We start from the raw sequence: 15236 nt of genomic DNA, 5'->3' as shown, positions 1-15236 counted from the left end.
TGGCCCCCCTTCCAAAATGAAACGTATGGTTATGGAGAGCATGTGGAAAAAATTTGGCGCTTTTGTCCGCCGCGTCCACATTTTGCTAAAATATGGCCTTAAGCTGCCGGGCTATAGGGAGGTCCTCCTCGTTGCACGTCCCACTGGAGGGAGACCCCGGGGCAGACCAAGGATCAGATGGGATGAGTATATCTCCAAACTGGCCTGAGAACACCTCGGGATCCCTCATGATGAAGTTACTAATTTTGGCGTTGGAGTCTGGAGTCTGGAGCGCTCTGCTGGAGCTGTTGCCCCCTGACTCGACTCCGTATAAGCGGTTGAAAATGGATGGATGGACGGACAAATGTAGCTGCTCCAGGGCATGTGTGGTCTTGGGTTATTAGTGAGGCATCCAATTTAAATCACCGTCTTGCTACTGTACTACTCTTTTGATTTGGGCCCACCAAAGAAATCAGATATTTGTTTCTGAGCCATATTTGTAAATGAACAACCTGAAGGAGAGAGATTCATGCGTTCCACGTGTAAAAGGTAAACCGGAAACGGCGTCGGCAGACCCTGATTCGTGATGATAATAAAAACATAAAAGTCACAAGTGTAGTTTAAGAATATTTATATGTTTATATGTCTATTTTCTTTCATTCCCCAACCCAGTCACATTTTTTATTTATATGAATAAAGTGACAGGTTTTTTATTGCCTGGAGGGGCGCCCACCCACACAGCGCCCCATACTTCCTGTGCGTGCGTGCGTGCGCCCGTGTGTGTGTGTGTGTGTGTGTGTGTGTGTGTGTGTGTGTGTGTGTGTGTGTGTGTGTGTGTGTGTGTGTGTGTGTGTGTGTGTGTGTGTGTGTGTGTGTGTGTGTGAAAGTATCACAAGAACACTTGCGCGGCTGCGACATTGTCTTCGTTTTTTGGTGGGTGATATCATTTCTCAGAAAGATATAACATCATCTTCACATCTCATCTTCACTTCCTTCCTCTTGTCTTCTTCTGGAGACTTTAGCATCTTTTTCTTCCTCTTTCTCCTTAAAGAGGTCTTTTGTTTTGGTGAAGCATGGTGGGGTGTTACGGCTGGTGTCGCTGTCATGTGGTGTTTTTAGCTCATTTTAACTTGGTTTATCAGTTCATCTGTCCTTCACTGTCAGAGGTCTAGAGTTTGACAGGATTTTGGTACGTTTACCTTTTTTGAGTGGTGCAAACCACTCCAACAACCAGCTTTGTCTGTATCTATGTTTGTGTACCTGTGTACGTGTCTGTACACAGGTGAGCATGGTTACCATGGTCACTGACATTACGTCAGACCACAGCTGATCAGGCTATATATAAGACCTTGCACCACTCAGTTCACACGGGTGTGATTTTTATTTGTATAAGGAGTTGACATTACTCTAGTCTAGACCACCCAATGTGGTTAAATCTGGAACTTATTTTAATGAATAAAATGTTATTTTAACCAATCTCTATTGTAGAGTATATTAATACAATATAACTAGTACATCTGCGGTGGTTGGAGGTGATCTTCCTACTCTTCCATTGAGACATTTAGACCCTGAGACATTTAGACCCTGAGACATTTAGACCCTGGGACATTTAGACCCTGAGCCATTTAGACCCTGGTGTCCTTAATGAATATTATGCCGTTGGTCTATCTTTAAGCAACCAATCTTCATTTCGTAGGATTTATAATTTACAAAGGCTAGAAAAAGCAGTACAGTGCATTTCATTGTCTAACATTAAATTGGTGACTCTACATAATCACTGTGTCTTCTCTGTCCCCCGCCCTGGGTTCTGGACTTCTCTGTCTCCCACCCTGGGTTCTGCACTTCTCTGTCCCCCACCCTGGGTTCTGGACTTCTCTGTCCCCCGCCCTGGGTTCTGGATGTCTTCTCTGTCCCCCGCCCTGGTTTCTAGACGTCTTCTCTGTCCCCCGCCCTGGGTTCTGGACGTCTTCTCTGTCCCCCGCCCTGGGTTCTAGACGTCTTCTCTGTCCACCACCCTGGGTTCTGGACTTCTCTGTCCACCACCCTGGGTTCTGGACTTCTCTGTCCCCCGCCCTGGGTTCTGGACGTCTTCTCTGTCCCCCGCCCTGGGTTCTGGACGTCTTCTCTGTCCCCCGCCCTGGGTTCTGGACTTCTCTGTCCCCCGCCCTGGGTTCTGGACGTCTTCTCTGTCCCCCGCCCTGGGTTCTGGACGACTTCTCTGTCCCCCACCCTGGGTTCTGGACGTCTTCTCTGTCCCCCGCCCTGGGTTCTGGACGTCTTCTCTGTCCCCCGCCCTGGGTTCTGGACTTCTCTGTCCCCCACCCTGGGTTCTGGACTTCTCTGTCCCCCGCCCTGGGTTCTGGACTTCTCTGTCCCCCGCCCTGGGTTCTGGACGTCTTCTCTGTCCCCCGCCCTGGGTTCTGGACTTCTCTGTCCCCCACCCTGGGTTCTGGACGTCTTCTCTGTCCCCCGCCCTGGGTTCTGGACTTCTCTGTCCCCCGCCCTGGGTTCTGGACGTCTTCTCTGTCCCCCGCCCTGGGTTCTGGACTTCTCTGTCCCCCACCCTGGGTTCTGGACTTCTCTGTCCCCCGCCCTGGGTTCTGGACGACTTCTCTGTCCCCCACCCTGGGTTCTGGACTTCTCTGTCCCCCGCCCTGGGTTCTGGACGTCTTCTCTGTCCCCCGCCCTGGGTTCTGGACTTCTCTGTCCCCCACTCTGGGTTCTGGACTTCTCTGTCCCCCGCCCTGGGTTCTGGACGACTTCTCTGTCCCCCACCCTGGGTTCTGGACTTCTTGTCTGTCCCCCGCCCTGGGTTCTGGACTTCTCTGTCCCCCGCCCTGGGTTCTGGACTTCTCTGTCCCCCACCCTGGGTTCTGGACTTCTCTGTCCCCCGCCCTGGGTTCTGGATGTCTTCTCTGTCCTCCGCCCTGGGTTCTGGATGTCTTCTCTGTCCCCCACCCTGGGTTCTGGACTTCTCTGTCCCCCACCCTGGGTTCTGGACTTCTCTGTCCCCCGTCCTGGGTTCTGGACGTCTTCTCTGTCCCCCGCCCTGGGTTCTGGACGTCTTCTCTGTCCCCCACCCTGGGTTCTGGACTTCTCTGTCCCCCACCCTGGGTTCTGGACGACTTCTCTGTCCCCCACCCTGGGTTCTGGACTTCTCTGTCCCCCACCCTGGGTTCTGGACGACTTCTCTGTCCCCCACCCTGGGTTCTGGACTTCTCTGTCCCCCACCCTGGGTTCTGGACTTCTCTGTCCCCCACCCTGGGTTCTGGACTTCTCTGTCCCCCACACTGGGTTCTGGACTTCTTGTCTGTCCCCCACCCTGGGTTCTGGACTTCTTGTCTATCCCCCACCCTGGGTTCTAGACTTCTCTGTCCCCCACCCGGGGTTCTGGACTTCTCTGTCCCCCACCCTGGGTTCTGGACTTCTCTTTCCCCCACTCTGGGTTCTGGACTTCTTGTCTGTCCCCCACCCTGGGTTCTGGACTTCTCTGTCCCCCACCCTGGGTTCTGGACGACTTCTCTGTCCCCCACCCTGGGTTCTGGACTTCTCTGTCCCCCACCCTGGGCTCTGTCCCCCACCCTGGGTTCTGGACTTCTCTGTCCCCCGCCCTGGGTTCTGGATGTCTCTGTCCCCTGCCCTGGGTTCTGGACTTCTCTGTCCCCTACCCTGGGTTCTGGACTTCTCTGTCCCCCACCCTGGGTTCTGGACTTCTCTGTCCCCTACCCTGGGTTCTGGACTTCTCTGTCCCCCACCCTGGGTTCTGGATGTCTCTGTCCCCCACCCTGGGTTCTGGATGTCTTCTCTGTCCCCCACCCTGGGTTCTGGATGTCTCTGTCCCCCACCCTGGGTTCTGGATGTCTTCTCTGTCCCCCACCCTGGGTTCTGGATGTCTCTGTCCCCCACCCTGGGTTCTGGATGTCTTCTCTGTCCCCCACCCTGGGTTCTGGACTTCTCTGTCCCCCACCCTGGGTTCTGGACTTCTCTGTCCCCCGCACTATACTGCACTATACCCGTCATTATGCATAGATGTAGTTTGGGCGTTACATGAATAAAACCAATCACAGTGCCAGATGCCATTGCCTTTAAGAGAATCCATTATCCCCTTTATTTCCTAAACAATGGATTAATGAAACTGAATGGAGCAAAGCAAATGGAATATCAATTCACTATTCTTGAAAATGTTTTTCTCCTACAAAGTCTTGCCCAAAATTGGAATTGCCAGGTTGTGTAGGATGTTTAACTGTTGCAAACCTATTGGACTTCATGGTCTTATTTTATTATTATTTTATTGCATAAATCGATTAGCTAGAATTAGATTAACTGTTGTACTCCTAATTTGTACACTATCAGAGTTACATTTACATTGAGCATGTTACTGTGCAGTGTCCCCCTATGAAGCCACAGTAGCCTGACCCAGTCTCTCACTGGACTGTTCCCTACACACACTGATCTGGACTCAGCCTAATGGTTTGACCTCCTACTTGTGGTGCGTAGGAAGGAATCTGTAGGACGAAGGCTGATCTCAGGTCTGAGACAAGGGGGTGGAGGTCGAGGGCAACGTGTCTAAGCAGGCAGATCAAACAAGCCAATAAGATTGCGGCCTGGGGAGACTAAACATCATCACCTCACAGGAAGGAAGTAGCTGTGTCTGAATCACACACACGCACGCACGCACGCACGCACGCACGCACGCACGCACGCACGCACGCACGCACGCACGCACGCACACACACACACACACACACACACGGACACATGGACACATGGACACATATACACTTACAGACTAGAGTTTACATCCAACACCCAAATATTTACTAGTCAGCTACTACCACCCCCTAACATAAAGCTATGATTAGAGGTTTAGGGCTGCACAGACGTGTGAGTCTGCCGGCAAGTGTGTACGTATACGCATGTTTTAGTGTGTAGGTGCATGTGTGTGTGTGTGTGTGTGTGTGTGTGTGTGTGTGTGTGTGTGTGTGTGTGTGTGTGTGTGTGTGTGTGTGTGTGTGTGTGTGTGTGTGTGTGTGTGTGTGTGTGTGTGTGTGTGTGTGTGTGTGTGTGTGTGTGTGTGTGTGGGGATAGGATTGGGGTCCAACAGGGACCACCATGGTGAACAATGGGGCCTTCATTCTACTACAGCGTGCAACCCCCCTCCCCCCCCCCCCCCCCCCCCCCCGCACACACACACACACAGACAGACAGACAGGAAACGCTCGAGTGTGCTCATGCACACATGCACACGCACACAAGAAAATAGAAGCATACACCCATAGACAATCGTGTGTACACGTATGCTCATGTGTGCGCGCACACACACACATATACTCATCAACTCTTTGGGGAAATGCAGAGGGGGTCAGTTTTCCCCTAGACTACGTGTGTGTGTGTGTGTGTGTGTGTGCGCGTGTGCGTGTGTGTGTGTGTGTGTGTGTGTGCGCGCGCTTCTGTGTGTGCGCGTCTGTGTGTGCGTGTCTGTGTGTGCGTGTCTGTGTGTGCGTGTGCGTGTCCAGGATAGTTAGACTCTGGTAATTTGGCCCACTGGTCTGCAGCTACAGACAGTGTGGAATGCGGCTGGTTTGAGGGGGCAGGGCAAAGGAAACACAACCTGACTTAAATTAATTTGAAAGGGAGACGGCATATATGATACCGTGACCATCTGTACAGATGGATCATTATCTCTTTCTATCAGATACAGGACCTTGAGTTATAGTGGACAACAAGCACCGCAGGTGTAAAAGCGTTGATACATGGCCGACATTTTGAGGCGATGCAGATGCAGCGTTGCCTCTGCATTCATCCAGAAGAGCCAGAGAGGAGAGGAAAAAAAATGCAAAGACAATGAGAATTCATCACTGGGCCCTGTATTTCTCATCCCAAACAAACACATAGAGGGTAATTACAGCACAGACTGGTCCATATATCATGCTTTAGCTATTGAAATAAGAGAAATCCTTAAGCTGCAGCAAATACACAAGCTGGGAGCGGGAGCGAGTCTATACTGTACATCTCAAAACCAAAATTACCCCCTGCTGCCTTGAAAGATTATTTGGGAAACGCTGATGTCGGCAATATTGCCTTCAGCAGGTTGGAAAATGGGGCACGCGGATAAAAAAAAAAAGTCTCCGAAGTTTTATAAAGAACAAAGTTGAATTAAACAAAGAAAGATCTACTATATAAATGGATCGTGGCAGTATGGATGCCGTTGCTTGTAGATCGTCACCTTAATTTCAGTTTACAGTCTCCATTCCGTGTATAAGTTGGAACAGATCAACATCACACCAACACAATACATGAAGTCCCCAGGTATACACTTTGTTCTTGATGTTCATCGGTGTCGTTGACTGTATCGCAGGCCTGACATAGCCGATAAGCTTACAGTGCGTTGCGCATGCAACAGGATGTGAACTTACAGTTGGGTGCCACCAATATTGTCCCTTATCATTTGACCCATTTAGGCCTGACCTCAAAATTTTAAAAAATCCTTCTAAATCCTCCAGTTTTCTGAAATAAATATTTTCACGATTTTTCAAAAATAGCAGACCTACAAGCTCGTAGCGCGCCACTCGGTGGCGCGCTATGAGCTTGTAGATCTGCTATTTTTCAATAGCTAAATTATAACATAATGTTTAAAACACCAAAAGGGGTTCCCGCCCCAAAATGGGTTAACTGTCCTTTTGCGCAGATCACGCAAACCTCAGCAAAAAGAAAAGGACAATATCGATGGCCTCCAACTGTATAGCTCAGATATTTTCTGTCCACAGTGATGAAATATAAATTGGGCTTAACCCATTTAGACCTGAGATCAGATTCTAAAAATGTCTTCTAAATCCTAAAGGTTTTCTGAAAAACCTATGTTTCTATGTCCGTGGTGCTCAACCTCTTTCATGTCAAGGACCCCCAGAATGATCTGTATTTGGCCGCCGACCCCCATCTGAAAATATGTTGTTTCAGGGACCCCCCCACAGAACCAAAGATATGAGATAAAAATGTTCTGAAAGAATATATCTTCAAAGATTTGAGTGGCACTTGGTGCCACACTATGCGCTTGTAGATCTGCTATTTTTCAATAGCTAAAGTATGACATAATGCTTAAAACACCAAAAGGGGTTCCCGTCCTGAATGGGCTCAACAGAACATTCACCAACATAATAACATTCATTGTGACCAAGGCAGATTATAGCTCAACAATGTGCGTGTACTTTATGTTTATGTGTCTGACTGTCTGTGTGTTGCGGTCTGTCTGCATCTTTGTTGCATGAAACGGATAATGCCTATAGGGCTGACATCTGCAAGCGCCTCAATCCGTCGCCTTGATTACATTGAGCCCTGAGCGACCAGATGTTTCATCACTGTTATGGCTATTAGGGCTCAACTCAATAGGCAGATGTGTGTGTGTGTGCGTGTGTGTGTGTGTGTGTGTGTGTGTGTGTGTCTGTGTCTGTGTCACTCTGTGCTGATTGTTGTCATGACAGAGAATAGTCTGATTACCACCTCTGATTAGGCCAATGGACCGTTAATCCACTCGCAACTGCTTTAAACCCACTATGTCTGCCCTGCACTGAGCTTCTGAGAACAGGTTATACAACTGTGCTTCCGCACAGATGTGCGGCCACACACACATACACGCACGCGCGCACGCACTCACGCACGCACGCACGCGCACACACACACACACACACACGTAACAGCAGCAGTTATGGGTCTAGGGTTTTATAATGTGAGTTTGGTCACTCATCCCAAATGTCATGTTTATCTGATCCCCATTAAAGACCCTGTGACAATGGAACAGATGGAGGCTGCCTTTTGTCCTGCTAGAACACACACGTGTGCACGCGCGCGCGCGCGCGCGCGCGCGCGCACACACACACACACACACACACACACACACACACACACACACACACACACACACACACACACACACACACACACACACACACACACACACACACACACACCTCACACTTTTGTTTCCATGCACCCCTAAGTATTCCCCTCCCTTTTCTTCCCTCTCTCTCTCTCTCTCTCTGTATCTCTCTCTCTCTCTCTCTCTCTCTCTCTCTCTCTCTCTCTCTCTGTATCTCTCTCTCTCTCTGTATCTCTCTCTCTCTCTGTATCTCTCTCTCTCTCTCTCTCTCTCTCTCTCTCTCTCTCTCTCTCTCTCTCTCTCTCTCTCTCTCTCTCTGTATCTCTCTCCTCTCTCTCTCTCTCTCTCTCTCTCTCTCTGTCTCTCCCCTTCCTCACCCCCTACCTCAGTGGTGGTTGTGTGATTGTGTTTAGCCAAGCAGAGTGATTGTGCTCTACAGGGGAGCTTGCCTGCTCTCACCACTCCAGACGGACACGCACACACGCACACACACACACACACAGTTATTCGTTTAGTTTTATATTGAATCTCCACGTGGCAAATGTTTTCCCCACATCTGTGTTCCCTTAAACTTTGGCTTGCCAGTTATTTTATTTTTTGACTTTTCAATGCCAGAGGTCAAAGAAAGCTTCCTTATAATATGGACTTTCTCATCGATGGATTGATTCAGAAACAGCAGTGCGCCACCACTGCTTAAATGTATGCACCAATGTTTAATTTTATATGTAGATTATTTAGATAACCATTTCATAACTGCTGATATCATACATTTTGTATAGCAATTTGATTTTATTCAGGGCCATACAATTATTTTGTTACTTATTTTCTGGCACTGAATATTACTTATTAATCTAGCAAATTAAATCAATGTCAAGTCACAATAGCTCAGCAAAGCATTTTGCTGAGCTAGTAATGATAAACATTGTCAATTTGGTTATACATTTCTATTTTACCATTATAGACACCATCTGGAATTGACTGGCATCATAGTATCTGTCTACTATCATGGCATGTTAAAACCACATGCTTATTAGCTCTAGTATCTGCCTTTGCGTTGACAGGTAAACGCTATTATCTTGCTTCAGAGTTTACTTCATCAGTGTGATCTGTGTAATTGCTACACGTTTTACAGTTTGCCATTTAATCCATGAATTAGGAAATCAATGCCTTTCTCATGTGAAATCCACACTGGGAAAACCATGGTTAACCAAATATGACCTGACATCCGTATTTTGAGTGTGACATTGTTTTAAAATGTTTACAAAATATAATATGCCATAGATCTCAGTAGACAATGACGTGTTTAGACCAGTATGGTCCTTGGCTGTGTTATAATCGTGTCAGATAAATGGTTGAAATTGAAATGTAGGTTTCCTCTCTCTCTGACACATCCATGTGGAATATTATCACATACCAAAAGCAGAACAGAAACCTTACTATTCACTGGAGAATCAAGAACGTTTATTTGTCAATATAGTACTCACTACTCATGCAGGTACAAGACACAAAATGCAATTATGTGAGGTCCTCAAGGTCACTCTAAGACATTCTTTTCATTATCTTATGGAAAAAGAACTGCTTGACCTCCTGTTCGTCTCCAGCACCAGCATTTCACACGGGTAGAATTGACCAAATATAAAAATGAATATGAAGCATGTTTATAATCCCCGCCTGGAGTTATGGGCACGGTCCCGCCATGCTGCTGTCTGTGGCCTGGCGGTTGTAATGGATGCTGTTGTGTGGAATGTGGTGCTGGTCTCCTGGTGACAGTGAGTGGTGCTCCATTAAGCCTGCAGCCTCCCCTATGCCAGCCTCGACCCTCTCTGTAGATGCTCTTGCCCTGCTCTCTGGTGTGTCTGTATGTCTAGGTCTAGTGTCTTTTTTTTTTTTTTACTTTTGTCATGGCAGTTAGGATATGTGTTCTTACATGTGTTCTTGTTTCATGTTTCATGTTTCTGTCTCTGTGCGTGCGTGCGTCCGTGCGTGCGTGCGTGCACTACTTATATTACTATACTTGTGAGGGCCGATGTCCCCACAAGTATAGTAGAATTTGAGAAATGGACATTAGGATAAGGCATTTAGAGATTAGGTTTAGGGGTTATGGTTGGAATTATGCCTGATTGTCATGTCATTGATGTCATGCAATCTACAAGCACACAACATGCGTTGTGAGCTTGTAGATCGGCTATTAACAACTTCAGGGCTACGGGTAAAAAAATAAAAAATATATATGTATATATAATTAAATTGTTGTCCTAAAATGTTGATGTCCTCACAAGTATAGTGTGTGTGTGTGTGTGTGTGTGTGTGCGTGTGTGCGTGTGTGCATGTGTGCGTGCGTGCGTGCGTGCGCGGTCTGCTGGTGTGTGCCTAAGAGGCCATTGTGCAGTCACAGAGGAGGAGAGGCAGAGTGGCTAGCAGTACAAAGCCACCAGCCCAGCCCGGCCGCTCCACCAGCCAGCCCGCCAGCCAGACCCACTCGGCATGCACCTGGCGTCCCCTCACACACAACACCATTATTAATTGCTAATACATATTTATGTGGCACAAATTTGCCATTTGTTTATGCATAAAATTATCAATAGCGCAGGGCGCTTAGCCAGAGAAAACTGTGACCTTTTTAAACAGTAATAAATGGAACTGTGCGACGTGTGCGTGTATGTGAGAGTGTGTGCCTATATGGTTTTTTCATGTGTGTGAGCGAGAGTACCATGCATGTGGCTGTGTGCATGCACTTGTGCACGTGTGTTTACCTCGCATAAAAAAGTGTAAGAGGGGTTTATTGGACTTGACTAAGGGCAAAGAGGGTGATGGTTGTTTGGTTGGACATGGCAGGGAGACAGCTGAGACCTGCCAAGAGGAGATTCACTGATTTGGATGTGTACGCCCACAGTTTGTTTTTCACACAATCAATGAGCTCCCTTTGTCTGCAGCTTCATTAGCTATGTGCATGTTTTGTGTGTGTGTGTACATGGGTGAGTTTGTCATTTGTATGCATGTGCATGCATAAGCGTGTGTGTGTGTAAATGGTTCATGGGCATCATCATCCTCTCAGTGTGCAGGTGACTCTTCTCTTATGCATGCCCCTGCTTGACCCAGAGGGCATGCTGGCACACTGGCACTGCCACTCCACATTCAATGATGTCGCCCCATTTCAAGTAACTCCATTAATGGCTAATAATGACTTGTCTCTTGCCAGGTTTACTTAGCAAGACTGGATTATTCTGTATGGTGAAGGAATGGAGTGTATACAGCTCAAGTCAAAGTGCAAAATAGTGCTATAGTTGAAAGAAAAGTGGTTTAAGTAACCAGATCGAGACCAAGGGTTGGCGAGATCAGTTCAAGGATGAGACCAAAGTGGGGTCAAGACCGCGACCGAGGGCGGCGAGTTCAAGATTGGTACTGAGCCAAATATCCATGCAGACCAGAACAATTTGTTACACAATTTGAGACCTTGATTAACACGTTGACAGCGGAGAATTGAAATCGTGAAATAAGCTTCACTGCTGAGTATTTCACTAACCTTTGAAGAATCACCCGGACACTAATGTAGGTCAGTTTCAAGAAAAAACGCCTTAAAATGGTGTGATCGTTTGTTGTCATGTTGAAAAATACAACAAAGAGCGTAGGACGGAGCCACCCGTAGGACAGAGCCACCCGTAGGACAGAGCCACCCGTAGGAGAGAGCCACCCGTAGGACAGATCCACCCGTAGGACAGAGCCACCCGTAGGACAGAGCCACCCGTAGGACAGAGCCACCCGTAGGACAGAGCCACCCGTAGGACAGAGCCACCCATAGGACAGAGCCACCCGTAGGACAGAGCCACCCGTAGGACAGAGCCACCCGTAGGACAGAGCCACCCGTAGCACGCCGCTATTGCCATTGGAATGCATTGGGCCTCAATTTCCCAGTGCGACTGATCTTTTTCCGACGGAAACCCTGTAAGACTTAAAACTTAAAAATTAAAAATTAAAAACGGCAAATTAAACAATGAAAACAAAAGACGGGAATGTTGTGATCCGCAGGGAAAGATCTCTTTATCAATTAAGTCGAGAATGTCGTGATCCACAGTCAAACTGTTAATTAATAAAAAAAATCAAAAGGTAAAACAGAAGTATTTAGGAAATTTACATAAAATACAAATGGATACATATTACTTTATAACAACAGAAGGCATTATTTTGATCTGTAATTAATTATAGGTAGGTAAATAATTTAGAAAAGGTAATAATTGGATATAGTGTAATAAGTAGCCTGGCATGGCCAGACTAACATCACTCCCCAGGGATTGTTTTCTTGTGTCAGATGTGTCTGGTTTCCAGGCTATAATAAGACTACATATGCAATAGTCTGTATTCAGAAGAGTATAAGTAAATATTCAAGAAATGTAGTAATTAGTAAAAAACAACAACCATTTTCTAATAACGTTGTTTTTTCACCCATACATACGTCTCTGTGTGGACGTGTGTACGTCTGTAATCCACATAACTGGAGAACAGTTTGCCCCACCCACTTCAAAGGGACAGGGCCCAGATTAGACAACTGATCACCCCTAGATCTCCATATATGGAGCTGGCCTGTTCTGACATCACAATGATGTTCTGACATCTGCATAGACTATTTTAGACATATTTGGGCATGCCTGACTCCATATGGGCATAAAAGGGACACAGACATAATAATGGGGCATTCATTTCCAACTTGCATCATTCCAAGTATAGGCCAGTGCCCAACGGGCACCGCTCTAGTTATTATTAGAATACTATTAGAATTACTCAGAAACAAAACATGAATTGCACCATAAAATTAGTGAACTGAGTAACTTTTGGTCTTGAGACCCGACTCACAACTGAGTCCAGTCTTGACTCGAATATTTACAACACTGTTGGAAAAGAAAACAAATCATTGTAATGTTGAGTCCCTCAAGGGAAGGCCTTTTTCAGAAAAATAAACAATGCTTGCGAAAAGTGTTCATAATCTCCCTGCCGGACAAACCAAGACAACATTGTTACTCCAGTGCAGCTCAAATCTTGTTTGAGCTGCACTCAGGAAGGTTTCGGGAAAAGTTTTGGGAAAATTGAGATAGTGGGCATTTGGACATAAACTAAATTTGAATTATAGTCTGTCAGCAATACACAGCAGTTTGTCTTGACTTTAAATGGAATGCTAACAATGAGGGGGACGACATCATCTGTCCTCCTCCCATTCACCTCTTCATCCTGCTTCCTCTTCCTCCTCCCTACAGTCTCTCTCTCTCTCTCTCTCACTATCTCTCTCTCACTCTCACTCTCTCACTATCTCTCTCTCTCTGTCCGTCTGTTTCTCTCCTATTATAGTCATTGATTCGCGTCCGATCTCCTGTCATGTATTGTTTCCCCCTGTGGTCTACTCTATATTGTTAGTTAATTAACTCTTGAGTGTACAACTGTAACAGGGTCCATTTGGTTACAGTATACTATCAGAGTTACAAATCATTTCTCGCGAGTGTGTGTGTGTGTGTGTGTGTGTGTGTGTGTGCATGAACATGTCTGTGTGGAAAAGAGTACCCCTACCGTTTTCATGTTGTCTAAAATCATCCTTGTATTCTCTCTCTCTCTCTCTCTCTCTCTCTCTCTCTCTCTCTCTCTCTCTCTCTCTCTCTCTCTCTCTCTCACTCTCACTCTCTCTGGATGTCTCTGTCTCTCTGTTTTCCGTCTCTCCCAGATTTGGCCCTCCCGCTGATGGTTAACCAATCCACAGCAGAGCCAGCTCTCCAGGGACTTATGCAGGTTGGAGACGCACACGCACACACACACACACACACACGCACCCACGTACGCACACACACACACACACGCATCCACGTACGTACGCACGCACTCACGCACGCACACACGCACACACACACACGCACGCACACACACACACACACACACACACACACACACACACATGCACGCTAAATACTTGTTTATACCCTAATTAGGAGTCATTGTTCTCTGTAGGGTGCCAAATACACAGTCCATCTTTTTTGTTAGACTCTTACTGAAGACACGACACACTGAACTTGGTTCAGTAACACTTTCAGTCTCTGCACACTCTCTCACTCACACGTCCATATACCAACTACGTTTCCACCTGTCCCCCCACCACCGCCCCCACCCCCCCTCTCTCTCTTTCTCGCTCTCCCTCCAACCAAGCTTTCATGTGGCCTTCATGAGGTCACACACAGGGCTCGAGTCAGTTTCCATGACTACACGGGCAGCATCTAGCCAATGAGCATTCTCCGTTGGCCACCACGGAACAGTGGGCAGCCAGTCAACATCATATCTGTACATCTGACACAGAGGGGAGGGAGGAGGAGGTGGAGGGGGGGATTGGCTGCTAATGTTTGCGAGAGCCATAATTGTGTAGCGAGACCCCCTTGACAACAACAGGGGTGGCTTATCGGTCAAGCGTAAAATAATCAAGCATTGGCGAACTAAAAGGAGAGATCAGACATAAAATGATGTCATTTCTCCATACATCCTCAGTGAAGAAAATACCATCGCAAAAAAACCACTGAACGACAAACTTTGGCTAATATATTTGCTACATATGTTGTTACGCATTAAAAACCCTTTCAAATAAGTGAGACAATCTAGTTATTTTAGAAGGTTTGTTTTACGGCCTTTTACTACATAGCTGCATAGTATATTCCTGGAACCAAGTGGCTCCTTACAGGTTCTTTTGGTTCCATATGTACACTTCCTGAGTTAAATGAACACTTATACAGGACTTTACTGTGTGTGCTGCATGGAGTTGTCATCGTCCAGGGGCGGAGGGACAAGGCATGCAGGCTCGTTGGACAAGGACAAACTCAGAGTGGCATCACGGGGTGAGGGAGACAAAGACAGACAGACGGACAGACAGACGGCATATGGCGGGAAAAAGGGGAATCAGGGCCGTGTGTTGAAGGACACGGGGACCACGGGAGGGCATGGACAGTAACGGACAGCTGAGACAAAGAGACATATGGAGGAGTTGGACTTCTGAGACAGAGAGATGACAGAAGGGCGGGCGGGCGGGCGGGCAGACAGACAGACAGACAGACAGACAGACAGACAGACAGACAGACAGACAGACAGACAGACAGACAGACAGACGGTCAGAGGTGTGAGGAAGGTGAGATTTATCAGGACATATGGCTGTTGATAGCACTTGGGGTCCGGCCTCGTCACTGTAGAGACCACTAGGACTGTGTAGACCTAGAGAATACGAAACGAAAAACCCGCAGCCTCTGGCCATCTGGCCAAGGCACAGCAAAGACATGAAGAGTGCCGTGACAATGCCAGGCCAGCTGAGAGCCTTGACCTATCCGCACGCACGAGTGTGTACACACACACACACACACACACACACACA

This window comes from Electrona antarctica, assembly GCF_951216825.1.
Source record: "Electrona antarctica genome assembly, chromosome: 23".
Lineage (NCBI taxonomy): Eukaryota > Metazoa > Chordata > Actinopteri > Myctophiformes > Myctophidae > Electrona > Electrona antarctica.
This window is presented reverse-complemented; position numbering follows the sequence as displayed.